General features: G+C 37.8%; 1 protein-coding gene across 2 annotated transcripts in view; it reads left to right on the forward strand.

The window, feature by feature from the left end:
• The window catches only part of WASF3 (WASP family member 3), a 128688-nt gene that overhangs the window by 52485 nt on the left and 61962 nt on the right, over positions 1 to 14241 (forward strand). For both annotated transcript variants that reach the window (XM_032314746.1, XM_032314747.1), the window contains exon 2: positions 4466 to 4559. The gene's annotated coding sequence lies outside the window, so the exon portion shown is untranslated. The remainder of the gene's footprint in view (positions 1 to 4465; positions 4560 to 14241) is intronic.

Raw genomic sequence — 14241 nt, forward strand, 5'->3', positions numbered from 1 at the left:
TCATACATTGAATTGAATTGTGGGGCCAGCTAAGTGTGTCTTTTCTGGCTCTGATTTCAGACACGTAGGGCTGATCCAGCCTTGGGAATTAGAACACACGTGTCAACCTGAGAGGCCAGGGAGGGAAAATGCCAGACTGCCGTTTTACTGTGTTGTCAGATGATTCTAGCTAAAACATTCTTATTAGGCATTCTGATGAGCTCCGTTTCTCTGAAGCTAATGGAGGCTGCGTTGGTTCGAAAGTGCCTAACAGTCTTGTAAATAGAACTTTATATGTGAACAGTTAAGAACAGTGACGATGTGGTCTCCTGGGGAAGGAGGGATTTAGAGTTTGACTCTGGTTAACAGGGTAGCCCTGGAAAGCAGGGCAGGGGAACAGCTCTCTGAAACACCTTCTCTTTGCAGAGCTAGAATTGGGAAGCTGTAAGGGGATAGCAAGGACCAAAATAGTAAACAAATCAGATTAGGATAACCTTGGCAGATTAACAGTGACTCATTTGGACACAACCTGTTCTCAGGTTAAACGTTTTCGTGTCCCAGAGTTATTTTTCTCACATTGACTTGGATGTTGTGGATAACTAAGATAAAGGGGCATATTACTGTGGACAACTTTATTATCATTGACCTTTTAAAATGCTCTGGAGAACAAAATTAGGTGTTTTGTGAGATTAAATTCAGTCATTCCTCTCAGCAGAGTGTAGAGGAATGTAAATTGAACATCAGCTGAACTGCTTAGGAGGTGAATAGATTTGTAATGACCGGAGCTCATCATAAAGCCATTTGGTCCTCATCCATAAATGTGTTTGGAAATAGGAAATAGAGAGTTACTTACCCTGGTTTGATTATTCTTGGTCTGTGATTATTCCTTGCAATAATGTCATGGTACCATTTTTTCTTTTCTTGCTTTTTACACTGAATAGCATAAGGAATTTTAATTTTAGCAGTATTTTAGGAATTAGGCTGAGGTCTGATGCCATCATATTGAAAGTAGTATTCAAAACTTGAAGGAGCAGGGATAAGTACCTCTTGGAAGGGAACTTTGTTTTATTTATTTATTTTTTAAGATTTTGTTTATTTGAGAGAGCGCAAAAGTGAGAGCACAAGCAAGGCAGAGGGAGAGGGAGAAGCAGACTTCCCACTAAGCAGGGAGCCCAATGCTGGACTCAGTCTCAAGACCAAGGATCAGGACCTGAGCCAAAGGCAGATGCTTAACTGACTGAGCCACCTAGCGCCCCTGAATGGAATTTTAGGGGGAGGAGTCCTTACAGATCATCCAGTTTGTTCCTTTGTTCATTGGCTTGTTCGTTCATCTATTCAGCAAATACTTGAGTGTTCATATACCTTTCTCTTGCTATTCCTTTCCCCAGATACTGATAATAACCCCTCAACTCAGTATCTCAAGCCTGAATTGTTAAGAACTGCACTGTTCGGCACAGTAGCTGTTAGTCATGTGTTGCTATTTAAATTAACATTCATTAAAATGAAATAAAATTAAAAATTCAGTTTCTCAGCCATACTAGCCACATTCCAAGTGCTCAGTCAAGTGCTCTGTGCAGCTGGAGGCTGCCATTTTGGATGGTGTTCGTCTATAAAACACATCCATCATTGCCAGACAGTACTCTGTCTTCTGAGAGACATTACCTAGCATCCCAGCGACTTTATCACCCACCACCTATGTCTCTCAGGTTTGTTCCCTTTAAAAAATTCTCCCATCTTATTTTAGGTCATCATCATCTGTCCTCTGAATTAAGGCACCTATGTTACCAGGGCTGTGATGTCTTTCCTGCCACTTTCTCTCCTCAGTGAGGGAGTGGCTCCGCTCCCTCCCTTGTGGTCTCTTAATACTGTGTGTATGCCTTTATCTCACTGAATACTAATTCCTTGTGTGTATGCTTTTCTTCTGGTGGACCAAGAGGTTGTGGCGGTTGTAGGACTGGGCTTTGGTCTTCCACGGTCGGGGGGCGCACCATGCCTGACACATCACTGCAATAAATAAGTGTTTATTGAGCAGCTAAAGAGCTGAATAGATGGGGGGAGGAGGCTGTTATGGGTTGCATTCTGAAGCTAGGCACAGCAGGGATGCATGGAATCGAGAAGTAGGCCTTCATGCTGCGGGAGCATCATGGATGTGGGCCTGGTGGTAGGAAGTGACAGGGCAACCGTGCTCTTAGACCACGGCCACAGAGAAGCATTTTCAGCACCATCCATGGGACATAAATAGAATTTCAGTTCTGGTGTTGCATATAAATGTGTTTCCCTGACACCTCTAAGTAGAGGTGCTGGATTTCACACTTAATAACCTTTAACTGTAGCGTCAGTGGAGTTAAAGATGTGCTCTACCCTGTAAAATTAAGTACCACACTCACAAAGTCTAGTTGATTCTTCCAGACTTTTATGGTTCCTGACTTAAGTAAGGCATGGGAGCAGCTGAGCAGGAAAGAAAAATGCACGTGTATGTGTCCAGAAGGGGGCTCATACAGAAGAGTGACCGCAGCCAGACAGACCGATCCTGACCCTGCTTCCTCCAGGCTCTGTCATCCTGGGCATGTTACCTTCTGGTCCTTGGTCTCCTCACTTTTTGATGGAGATGGATATTACCTGCGTTGTGAGGATTAAGTTAGAATGTATGTGACATGTGAGCGCTGTGCTTAATCCTGAGTAAAGCTGTTCACCAAGTGATAGCTGTTACCAAATTAATAGTACATAGCATTTTAGGCAAGTGGGAAAACTCACAGTTGTATTTCCCAAAGGAAGAATTGACATGATTGCTAAACACAACTGGTCATCCTGAAAACATGCACGTCGGACCCTTTCCTTCACAGTTAGCTAGACAGACCATCTCTAACGTGAAATATATCGGGCTAGTTACTTTCAGAATCATGCAGATAAGGTGATCTGGTAGAGGTTAAAATTGGGCCTGGAGAATCAAAAACCTAGGGCTGATTCTCTGTATTTGGAAATAAGGTGATCACTAATGCAAATTACTTAGGAAAAACTCACTTTTCTTTTACTGTGCATAATCAAGAGCGTGCTCTACAGCTGCTCCTAAGGAAGGGGAAGAAAATTATGTGCTGCTTTTAATTTTAAATAAGCAAACTCGTGGGACGTGTGTAGATTAGAGGATCATTGAATGATCTGTTTTTTCCCCTACTTTCAAAATGGTAGTGACAGTCTCAACTGTGTATGTTCTCATCCAACTGGCCTACGTATAATTTATGCATATCCAGAGAATCCGCTTCGGGAGACTCAGAGCTGCTTTTCCTTTCGGTAATTGTACACAGCTCCCTTCCTGTGCCTGCATGGCCTTTGCCTGGCCTCACTCCTCCCTGCTTCTTGTCCCCCGAGACTGTTGGATGTATCCCACTCCACCGCCTTGCTTTTGCTTTCACACAGCTACCTTATTGTATTATAATTACTGGCAGGCATTGGTCACCATCACAGGACTGTGAGTTCTCTGATGAGCAGGCAGTTTCTTACTTATTTTTGTGTCTGCATTGTTGCCTTACAATGGGGAGACTTACTCGTACAAGATGCTTGGTCAACTTCTGCTGAATTAACGAGCGATAGTCACCAAATTTTTCTTCTGCGTATTCTTCCTAAGTGAACCATAACTCTGTTTGGGTAGGGAACTCTGTTATCCTTTCTGGTATGGCCTAGCTCCAGAGCATTTATAAACAATATCGGATTGCTCTAGAGTCTTGCTGTTATGAATATCTGTTATTCTGGAAGCAGTTTCTAGGGTAGATTCAGCAAGTATTAAATCTTCGATACTGCTTTATCTGCATACGTTCCATTAAAGTCTTTATAAAGGGATCACCGAGATTTTTATTGAATTTAAACAGATTTTTAAAAAAGATTTATTTGTTTATTTGGGGGGTGGTGTGAAATAGGTGCAGAGGGAAAGAGTCATAAGTAGACTTTCTGGGGAGCCCAGAGCCTGATGCAGGGCTCGATCTCAAGACCCTGAGATCATGACCTGAGCCGAAACAAGGAGTCCACGCTTGACCAACTGCACCACCTGTATTTAAATTCAGGTGCCCCTGAATCTAATATTTTTGTGTGAAAAATTGATACAGAAGCTCTTGTCTGATAGAGTTCTTGTGTGAATCATCTATGTTCAGTTCATTGTGGGCAGTACTAAAACCTTAAATGTATGTGTGTTGAATCTATGAACTGAGCTGTTCAGTTGAATATATCTGTAATATGCTTGGCTTTTTGTTTTTCTACCCCTAAGCTATTTACTCTGATTTCTTGATGTTAATTTCAGAGCTCATTCCAGGATAGGGAGTTGGAATTATACAGGAATTCACATACCTTATTAGCTCCTTGCTTAAACTAATTAAAAAAACTAGTTCTGGGACTAGAACTCCCTCGATGAAATTGTTTAAATGTGAAATTTGAATTTAAGACTTTTATGAAGACTTGAATGCTTTTTACTTACTGTTATTTAATTTTTTTTTTTCAGTTTTAATTTTGATTGCTGTACTATTGATATCTGAGCCAAAGTGGTGATGCTACCTGAGGGGAATTTCTGCAACCCGTAAATCAGCAGTTATACGGTAAGGATGTGTACCTTTTACCCTTAAAGCCAATTAATTTCCTTAACATTGTAGTTCAGAATTTTAATTTGAAATGGAATACTATAATATAGTTTAATATTTCAAAATATTACATATTAATATATTTTAATCTATAAATATTAGAGTTTTAACTCCTACTCAACAGTTCAAGAATTTGAAAGAGAAAAAATGTAACTTGATATATTCATTTCATATTATTTTTGTGTAAAACAAAAGTGGCTATATAGTTTATGACTTATTAAACTTGGGTCTCATTTTTCCTTCCTCATATTTTTCCCATTTACTTTTTATCCCTGGGTTTTAATTAGTTTTTTGTTATCTGATTTTTGTTAATAATGAATGGATATGAGCAGTCAAGATGATAAAACTTAAACCTCGTTGTTTTTTACTACAGCTTACTCTGAACTGAGGTGGTGTTGACTGAAATGAGGTTTTGAATTATTTAGAGATTTAAATGATCTATATTAGGTCATCTTCAAGGGATAATTCAAGAGTAATGAAACATGGCCAACCAGTAAGGCGAAGTTACTCCTTTGAGCTTCATTTTCCATGTACAAAATGTTTATCATTTGTTTTATAGAGTTGTAAAAATCAAATGAGATGATCTATGTGAAATTGTCTTTTTCTTCCTTTCATTTATTAATTTTTTTTGGAAAGGTAGAAGGAAAATAAACAAGTCTGTTGATTTTGAGATGGGCTTTAGAGAGAACATAATGTTCTTAATATCCTTTAGAGGAAGGGATGCTGGAAGACTTGATCTTCAATTCTGTCTCACTTTGTAGACAAATCATTTCATTAATTTACTATCAGAAATTTGAATTTTGTTTTCATACTCTTACTTTCCAGCTGACTTTTCAGGAATATATGTGTATTTCTTGACTGTAATGAAACTAAGCTAAAAATCATTATCAGATATCTTTGAAATCTCCATACATTTTGAAATTAAATATCACATTCTCAGAGTCCCATGGGTCAAAGAGGAAGTCACAAGGGAAATTAGAAAATATTTTGAGTTGAATGAAAATGAAAGTACAACATATCCGAATTTATGGGATTCACCTAAAGCAGTACTTCCAGGGGGAATTTATAGTGTTGAATGCTTATAATAGGAAACAGAAGCTTTGAAACAATAATCTAAACCTTTTAGATTAGTAAATCTAAACCTTTACCTTAAGAAATTAGAGGGCAAAGAGCAAATTAAACCCAGAACAAGCAGAGAAGAAGTTACCAAAGATATGAGCAGAAATCATGGAAATAGAAAACAGACAAACTGTAGGAAAAAAGATCTGTGAAACCAAAAGCTGAGTTTCTTTTTGAGATCAATAAAAATTGATCTACTTGTAGTTGTACTAATCAGGGAAAAAAAGAGAAGGCAAAAATTCCTAATATCAGAAAAGAGAGACCATCAATATAGATTCTACAAATGGAAGCTCAAGGGAATATTATGATAACTTAGATAAATGGACAGATTTCATCAAAGTCACAAGGTATTTATCTTGATTTCCATGCTTTCACTTTACAGGTAATTTTTCAGGAATATGTCTTTTTTTTTTTTTAACCTTATTGAAACTAAGCTAGAAGTCGGTATCATATTATCTATGAAATTTCCAAATATTTTGAAATTAAATATCATATTCTAAAAATCCTTTTAGAAGGAATGGATAACATGCATAGCTCTTTATTCAAGAAATTGAATTTGTAGTTAACCCCTCTTTCCCCCCAAAAAACCCTCAAAGCCCAATTGGACTCACTGGTGAATTCTACCAACTTAACTAAGAAAGAAGTAAAGCCAATTATATACAAAATCTTCAGAAAATAGAAGGAATACTAATTTATTTTAGGATGCCATTATTACTCTGATATTAAAAAAAGAGGTATTTCTCAGAATACTAGCAACCTGAATAAGGTTTATATCAAAAGTATAATACATCATGCTTAAGTGCCATTGGTTCTTCTTTTGAAGATCATTATGTAATTCAATCATTATCAACAAACTACACAGAATTCTTCAAACTTGTATGATCATCTCACTAGGTGTAGAAAGAGCATTTGACAATAATCCTAATTTATTCATGATAAAAACTCAGAAAAGTTGGAGCTTTCTCAACTTGATAAGAGGTATCTATGAAAAACCTACAGCTAGTAATTACAATTATTGGTGAAAGACTTAATGTTTTTGCCTCACATTGGAAATAAGGAAGGATGGTCACTTACTGTTCTTACTCAGAATTGTCCTAGTCAGTGCAATAAAGCAAAAAGAGATAAAATGCATATAGATACAGAAAGAAGAAAAATTAAAGTCCATGGCAAGGGACCTGAGAAATGAGCTTTTAGCCTTATAGTCTCTGTAATATAGGGAAGGCGACAGTGGGGGTGGGAATAAATATTGAATGCCTGTAGACAGTATCTACTACATTTTGGTTTCTGTGGTTATGATCTGAAAGTCATAAGAGCAAGGCCACATTTATATGACTTGTTGGTTTAAGTTACTGTTTTCTCTAAAGTTAAAAGTCAGCATAATCTGATGGGAGAGTCTCAGTTCAGCATTTCTTCTTTCTTCTGATATAACCAGAAAGCTTTGTGTGGAACTTAAAAGTTATGCATTGGTTTAAACTTCATTAAATAGCTTTTGGTTTTTGATTTAAAGAAGAGGCTATTTGAAACAATGCTAAGATTTTTTTAAAATTCTAAGGCAGGGTAAAAAATTACTTGGTAAATCTATTATAACTATCATATATCTTTGGATGAGTTAAAATTACTTCATATGCTTGTTGTCTGTATCTTAGAATACATTGACACATTTTGTATAATAATGTAAGCCACATATTATGGCCTTTGATTTGTGCTAAGTAATTTCCACATACATATTTTTATGATTTTTGGCAAGTAAGGATTGAGGAAACCCTGAGTCCTTGTCCTAACTGCCTAGAATAGTTGGATGGCAAGACAGTGCGTCTCCAGATGGTGTTACTGGAATCATTCCTAAGTCTCTTGCAGTCATATAGTGTTTCAGCCTCAGTGGAATGGCTTACAGATGTAAACAAATACATAGTTCACACTTGCTCATAGTCAAAAGGCCAAGAAGCAATAACAAATGTATGGTTTAATAGTTGTGTGCATTCCCATTTTAATTGCAGTTGACCCTTGAAACAGTGAAGCGGTTAGGGACGCTGACCCCCACACAGTCAAATCCGCTTACAACGTTTGGCTCCCCCAAACTTAACTACTGAGAGCCTTGACTAGAAGCCTTACCAATAATATAAACAGTCAATTAACATGTATTTTTTATATTATGTGTATGTATACTGTATTCTTATAGTAAATTGGAGAAAAGATGTTACTAGGAAAATCATAAGGAAAAGAAAATCCATTTACAATACTGTACTGTAGTAATCGAAAAAAATCCACTTACAAGTGGACCTGTGCAGTTCGAACCCATATAGTTCCAGGGTTAGCTGTGCGTGTTATCGACCATATCAGTTGGTGCTAGTTACTAGGTATGGCAGAGTAGTGGTACAGTAGAGGGGATGTAAGTTTAGGAGTTAATAGAAAATCTTGGGTTCAAATGCTAAAAACATACAGGCTTAAGCTCTTGAGCAAAATCACTTAAATCCTTGATCCTCCTTTCCCTCATCTAAAAGGAGGATAATCTTGACGAGTTGCTGAAAACATTAAAAAAAATACTCAGAGCTTCTAGCAGACAGTGGGTGCTCAAATGGTGATGCTAAAAGAGGGTCTTAGTTGCAGAAATGTTATACGACTTTGATATCTGACCCAGCTGGTTTTGAATTGGGTTGGAGGAATTAATGTTTTTAAAATACCTCTACTGCACAAAGCAATCTACAGATTCAGGGGAAACCCTATCAAGATTCCAAGTGTATTTTTCACAGAAATAGAACCTAATTTTAAAATTTGTGTGGAACCACAAAAGATCCTGTCTGGATAGCCAAAGCAATCCTGAGAAAGAACAAAGCCAGAGGCACCGTGCTCCCCGATTTCAATCTATATTACCAAGCTACAGTAATCAAGACTATAAAAGCAGACACATAGATCAGTGGACTAGAATAGAGAGACCAGAAATACATCCAGCATATATGATCAATATATGATAGAGCAGCCAAGAATATACAATGACACAGTCTCTTCAATAAATGGTGTGAGGAAAACTGGACAGCTACATGCAAAAGAATGAAACTGGACCACTACCTCTACAGCATACACAAAAATTAACTAAAAATGGACTAAAGACTTGAATGTAAGATCTGGATCCATAAGAGTTCTACAAGAAAGTATAAGTGGTCTGGGCAATTATTTTTTGGATCTGAATTCCAAAAGCAAGGGCAACAAAAACAAAAAAAAAAAAAAAAAAAAAAAAAAGAAAGAAAAGAACTACATCAAATTAAAAAGCTTCTGCACAGCAAAGGAAATCATCAGCAAAATGAAAAGGCAAACTACTGAAGGGAAGAAAATATTTGCAACTCATATCTCTGATAAGAGGTTAATATCCAAGATATATAAAAAGTTCATACAACTCAATAGCAAGAAAAATATTAAAAAGGGGGCAGAAAATTTGAATAAATATTTTTTTCAAAGAAGACATTGGATGGCAGCAGGTACATGAAAAGATGCTCAATATCACTGATCATCAGGGAAATGCAAATCAAAACCACAGTGAGATATCCCTTCACACATATTAGAATGGCTGTTATCAAAAAGATAATAAATGTTGGTGACAATATAGAAGAGAAGGAACCCTCGTGCCCTGTTGGTGGGAATGTAAATTGGGGTGACCAGTGTGGAAAACAGTCTGGAGGTTCCTTGAAAAGCTACAAGTAGAACTGCCTTATGATTCAGCAGTTTCACTTCTGGATATTTATCCATTGAAAACGAAAATTTGAAAAGATATCTGTACCCCTGTCTTCATTGCAGCATTATTTTCAATAGACATCTAGTCTATCTAATGCAAACAGCTGAAGTGTCCATCAACGGATGAATGAATAAAGAAGATATGGTGTGTGGAAACCGTATAATGGAATACTATTCAACCATAAAAAAGAATAAAATCTTGCCATTTGAGGAAACCTGGATGGAACTTAAGGAGATTATGCTAAGTGAAATAAATCAAAGACAAATGCTGTATGATTTCACTTATATGAAGAATTAAAAAACAAAAACAAAAAACCAAGGTTATAGATGTGGAGAACAGATTGATGGGTGCCAGAGGCAGAGAGTCGAAGGCGGGAGAAATGGGTGAAGGGTTTAGAAGCTACAGACTTCCAAATAAGTCCTGGGGATGTCATGCACAGCATGGCAACTCTAGTTAGTAATATTGTATTGCATATTTGAAAATTGTGAAAACAGAGTAAATCTTAAAAGTCCCCATTACAAGAAAAAAAGTTGTTGTCAATACATGTGGTGATGATCATTTTTATATACAAACTTCAAAGCACTATGTTGTGCACCTGCAGCTAACACAGTTGACCCTTGAACAGCACAGGGTTGGGGTGCCAACACGCACACAGTTGAAAATCTGTGTATAACTTTTGACTGTTGAAAAGCTTTACTAATAGCCTTTTGTTGACTGGAAGCCTTACTGATAACATAAGCAGTTGATTAACATCTACTTTGTATGTCATATTTATCAGAAATTGTATTCTTACAATAAGGTAAGTGAGAGAAATGTCAGTGTCACTAGGAAAATCATAAGGAGAGAATACGTTACAGTACTGTACCATATTTATATAAAAAAAAAACCACAAACAAAAATAAAAACCATGTATAAATGGACCTGTGCAGTTCAAACTCTTGTTGTCCGAGGGTCAACTGTATAGTTTTAAACCTCAATTAAAAAAAAAAAAATTGACATCTGACAGAAATCAGTTTTGAATTTAAGTTCTTTTGTATTTTACTAGTGCTGTCCCCTGGGATAAGTTACTTTTTGAGCCCTGACCTCTTTAGCTGTTAAGTGGGTGCCATTAAGTTGTAGCATGTAGGACATAGGTGACGTACTATATATATATAAATGCTTCTGCATACAAATGTTCCCATTCATCATCTGTAACTGGTCCACTACCGTCAGCTTTATGATTTGGGTTCTTTGGTCGATTTTTTATAAAGTTACCTAGAAACCTTGCCTGATCCTTTGGATGGCGCTCATGATTTACTTGCTGGAATACGTTCAGAAGAACGGAGTTGATAGGATGCCAGACTTGAAGTTTTGAGACCAAGGACGTAGGTTGCAAATTTGAGAAATTATACTCTCTCTTATTTCTCTTCCTGCTTTCATGGCCTAAACAATTGGGAATAGTTAACTAAAATAGCCATTTATTTGATCTTAACTTTCTTTGGTGAGTGCACTTTCTTGTTGCCAAAAACATTGCCATCAGAATGCTTTTTGTTTCGAAAAACACTGAAATTCAGTTTAGTAGCACCTATGCTAGGGAAACAGTTGCTAGATTTCACAGCTTTATTGTTATTTTAATTTTACTGCTTTTTAATTGTGTTCTTTCATGTGAAATTACCAACATTTGGCTGTTTTTACCAACAAAAATGGTAATTTCATATGGTTCAACTGGGTATTTTGGTGATAATATTTTTGTCACACGCTTGGCAAATTGTCTAATTTTGTATCTTATAGTTTGCTGTTTCCTCTAAGAACTTAACGAGTTTTAATGCATTTTGGGTTTTGTAAATTTGTTTGGTGAATGTCATCTCAAATGATGTGAATGAGGAAGGTAGAGAAAAATAGGTGATACTTCTTAACAAAAAGAGGAGGTGATGACTGATTTTTGAGAAAACTTTTAATTTACGGCTAACTGGATAATTGGAAACAAAAACTAGAGCTTTTAAAGCCTTAAGCCTCATAGGTGATATCAGGTAAATTCTGAGTACCTAAAAATTATTTCTGAATTTTTAAGGTTCTTTGAGATCAGCATTTTTCTGAAAGTTGTGTCTCTAGCACGTGTTAAAATGTTGATGTTTAGGTTCTGAGTGTTTACTGTTGTATTTTATGTTATAAAAACAGTGCCTTTTAGCTTAATTTAACATTCTATTTGTAAAATGTATATAGTTCTTCTGTTTATTATTACCTTGAATGAGGAGCTGACGATTTGAGTTTTGTTTAAAAGGGCATTAATTTAATAAATACTTTGTGTGGATTAGAAGTAATAATATTTCGGTAAACTGTGTAGGAGCTTTTCACGTTCATCACAATGTGGTACTGGTTAATGGCTTTTCTTGCTGTCCAACTAAGGCGAAAAGGGATGTAGTTCAATTCTTTTTTATTTGTCAAAGAAGCATTTATTTGTTTCCTAGGAGTAATATGTAGTGGCTTCCTTGCACTTGGTGGTGTTCTGTGGGTCTGCAAGTGGGCTTTCTCCCGGAAGCCCTTTCAGGCAAGCAGGCGGGGGTGATGGCTGCTGCAAGGACTCAGGTTTAGTGGGACTTAATGGCTCCCCCAGGCCTCATATCTTGAGGAATGAGGGTTTCTGCTTACTGCTTCCCTGCAGGGCTGGAGAGTTGAGCCGCTTGAAGACTGTTTCTGGTGACACACTCCCTGATGAGGTTGGCGGGTTCAGAGCCCTCTGGGTGAGGGGATTGTGTAGGGGGAAAACTTGCCTTAGGGAACTGAGCTCATTGCTGCTTATGATGCCACGAGCTGGCCCTTTGTAAATACTCTTGGAGCAGTGGCCTGTCTCTGTGCTAAATTTCTCTTGTGTGTCTGTCTCTTCCGTGGTGATACTCAGTCTTGTGTCTGCGGCTCACAATGGAGTCATCTTGGCTTGGCCATCATTTTAGAACTAAGTGGTAAAGAAATGTTCGGGGATCTCCTAGTTAATTTTCTGTCCTCCTTTCGTATCCATCTCCACTGATCCATTTTTGGAAGTTTTATGGAGCCATAATTGACATAAAGTAAACTGTGACTATTCGAAATGTACAGTCTCATAAGTTCTGGCATGTGCGCACACTCCTGACATCATCACCATCAACAAGAAAGTGAGTGTGCCATTACCCACAGAAGTTTCCTTGTGGCCCTTTTCATCCCTCCTTCCGGTCAGTTCCCCACCTCCAGAGCCACCACCGATCTGCTTTTTGTCTCTGTAGATTAGTTTGCATTTCCTGGAATGTTACTGTAAGGAAAGAACACTCTGTGATGTGTCTCCTGTACACTAAATTCTTCACGCAACACTTCTTCTTTCCTGACACCAAATGTGTGGGTTTTCCACACATCAGGCAATTTGACACTAGCTGGGTGTCCTGCAGTTTAACTCAGTTCTGACATTTATCTCCCTGGAGACAGCATCAGATCTCACAGGTTAAGAGTTCTGTCCCATTGCACTGCCCCCTCCCCCACAACCTGCCCAACTACTAGATTCCTAGTTTATTACAAAATAATTTGAAGGATACGGTTGAATAGCTAGAGGTCTGGCAGAACACATGAGCTTCTGTCCCCATGGCGTTTGGGATACGCCACTCTCTCAACATAGCAATGCATTCTGGCTCACCAACCTGGAAGCTCTGTCCTTTTGGGTTTTTTTTTTTTTTTTTTTAAAGATTTTATTTATTTATTTGACAGAGAGAGATCACAAGTAGGCAGAGAGGCAGGCAGAGAGAGAGAGAGAGGAGGAAGCAGGCTCCCTGCTGAGCAGAGAGCCCGATGCGGGACTCGATCCCAGGACCCTGAGATCATGACCTGAGCCGAAGGCAGCGGCTTAACCCACTGAGCCACCCAGGTGCCCTGTCCTTTTGGGTTTTTATGGAGGCTTTATTATATAGGTTGATTGATTAAATCATTGACCCATGGTGTGCTTGTACTCAATCAAGTCCATCTCTTTTCCCCAAAGTTGGGGGTGGGTGGGACTGAAAGTTCCAACCCTCTGATCACATGGTAGGTTGCCCTGGCAACCAGCCCCCATCCTTAGTGGCTTTCCTGAAGTCACTTCAGTAATATACTCAGGTGAGGTGGAGAGGGATTTATTACAAATATGAAAATCATAGCTCTTATCACTTAGGAAATTTCAAGGATTTTAGGAGCTCTGTGCCAGAAATGGGGATGAAAACCAAATATATATTTCTTACTATAAATCACAATATCACAGTTATGTAAAAGGAATATACTTTTTATTCAGTATATACTCTTTTTATGGTCTGTTTTTTATGCAGCTTAATTATCTTGAGATTCATTCATGTTGTTACATGTATCAATAATTCATACCATGTTATTGCTGATGAGCTGAGTTTATCTAGTCACCTTTGGTGGGTTTGGGGATTGTTTCTAATTTTGGCTTCTTTTGAGCTGCTATCAGTAAAGCTGTATGAATATTCATGTGGGCATGTGCTTTTATTTCTTTTGCATAAATACCTGGGAGTGGAATGGCTGGATCATACGGTGAGTGTGTTTAACTTTTTAGGACACTGCCACACTGTTTTCACAAGTGATTGTGTTAGTTTCCATTTTCTTCAGCAGGGTGTGAGCATTCCTGTTGCTCCACATCCCTACCAGCACCTGGTGTGGTCGGTCTTTCTAAGGCTGGCCACTCTCTTAGGAGTGTGGTTGCACCTCACTGTGGTTTTCATTCACCCGCCTTCATGATGAATGCCGTTGAGTTTCTTTCAGTTCATCCTCTGCAGAGTGTCTGTTCAAAACGTTTGCACATATGTT

This window comes from Mustela erminea, chromosome 15, assembly GCF_009829155.1.
Source record: "Mustela erminea isolate mMusErm1 chromosome 15, mMusErm1.Pri, whole genome shotgun sequence".
Taxonomy (NCBI): Eukaryota; Metazoa; Chordata; class Mammalia; order Carnivora; family Mustelidae; genus Mustela; species Mustela erminea.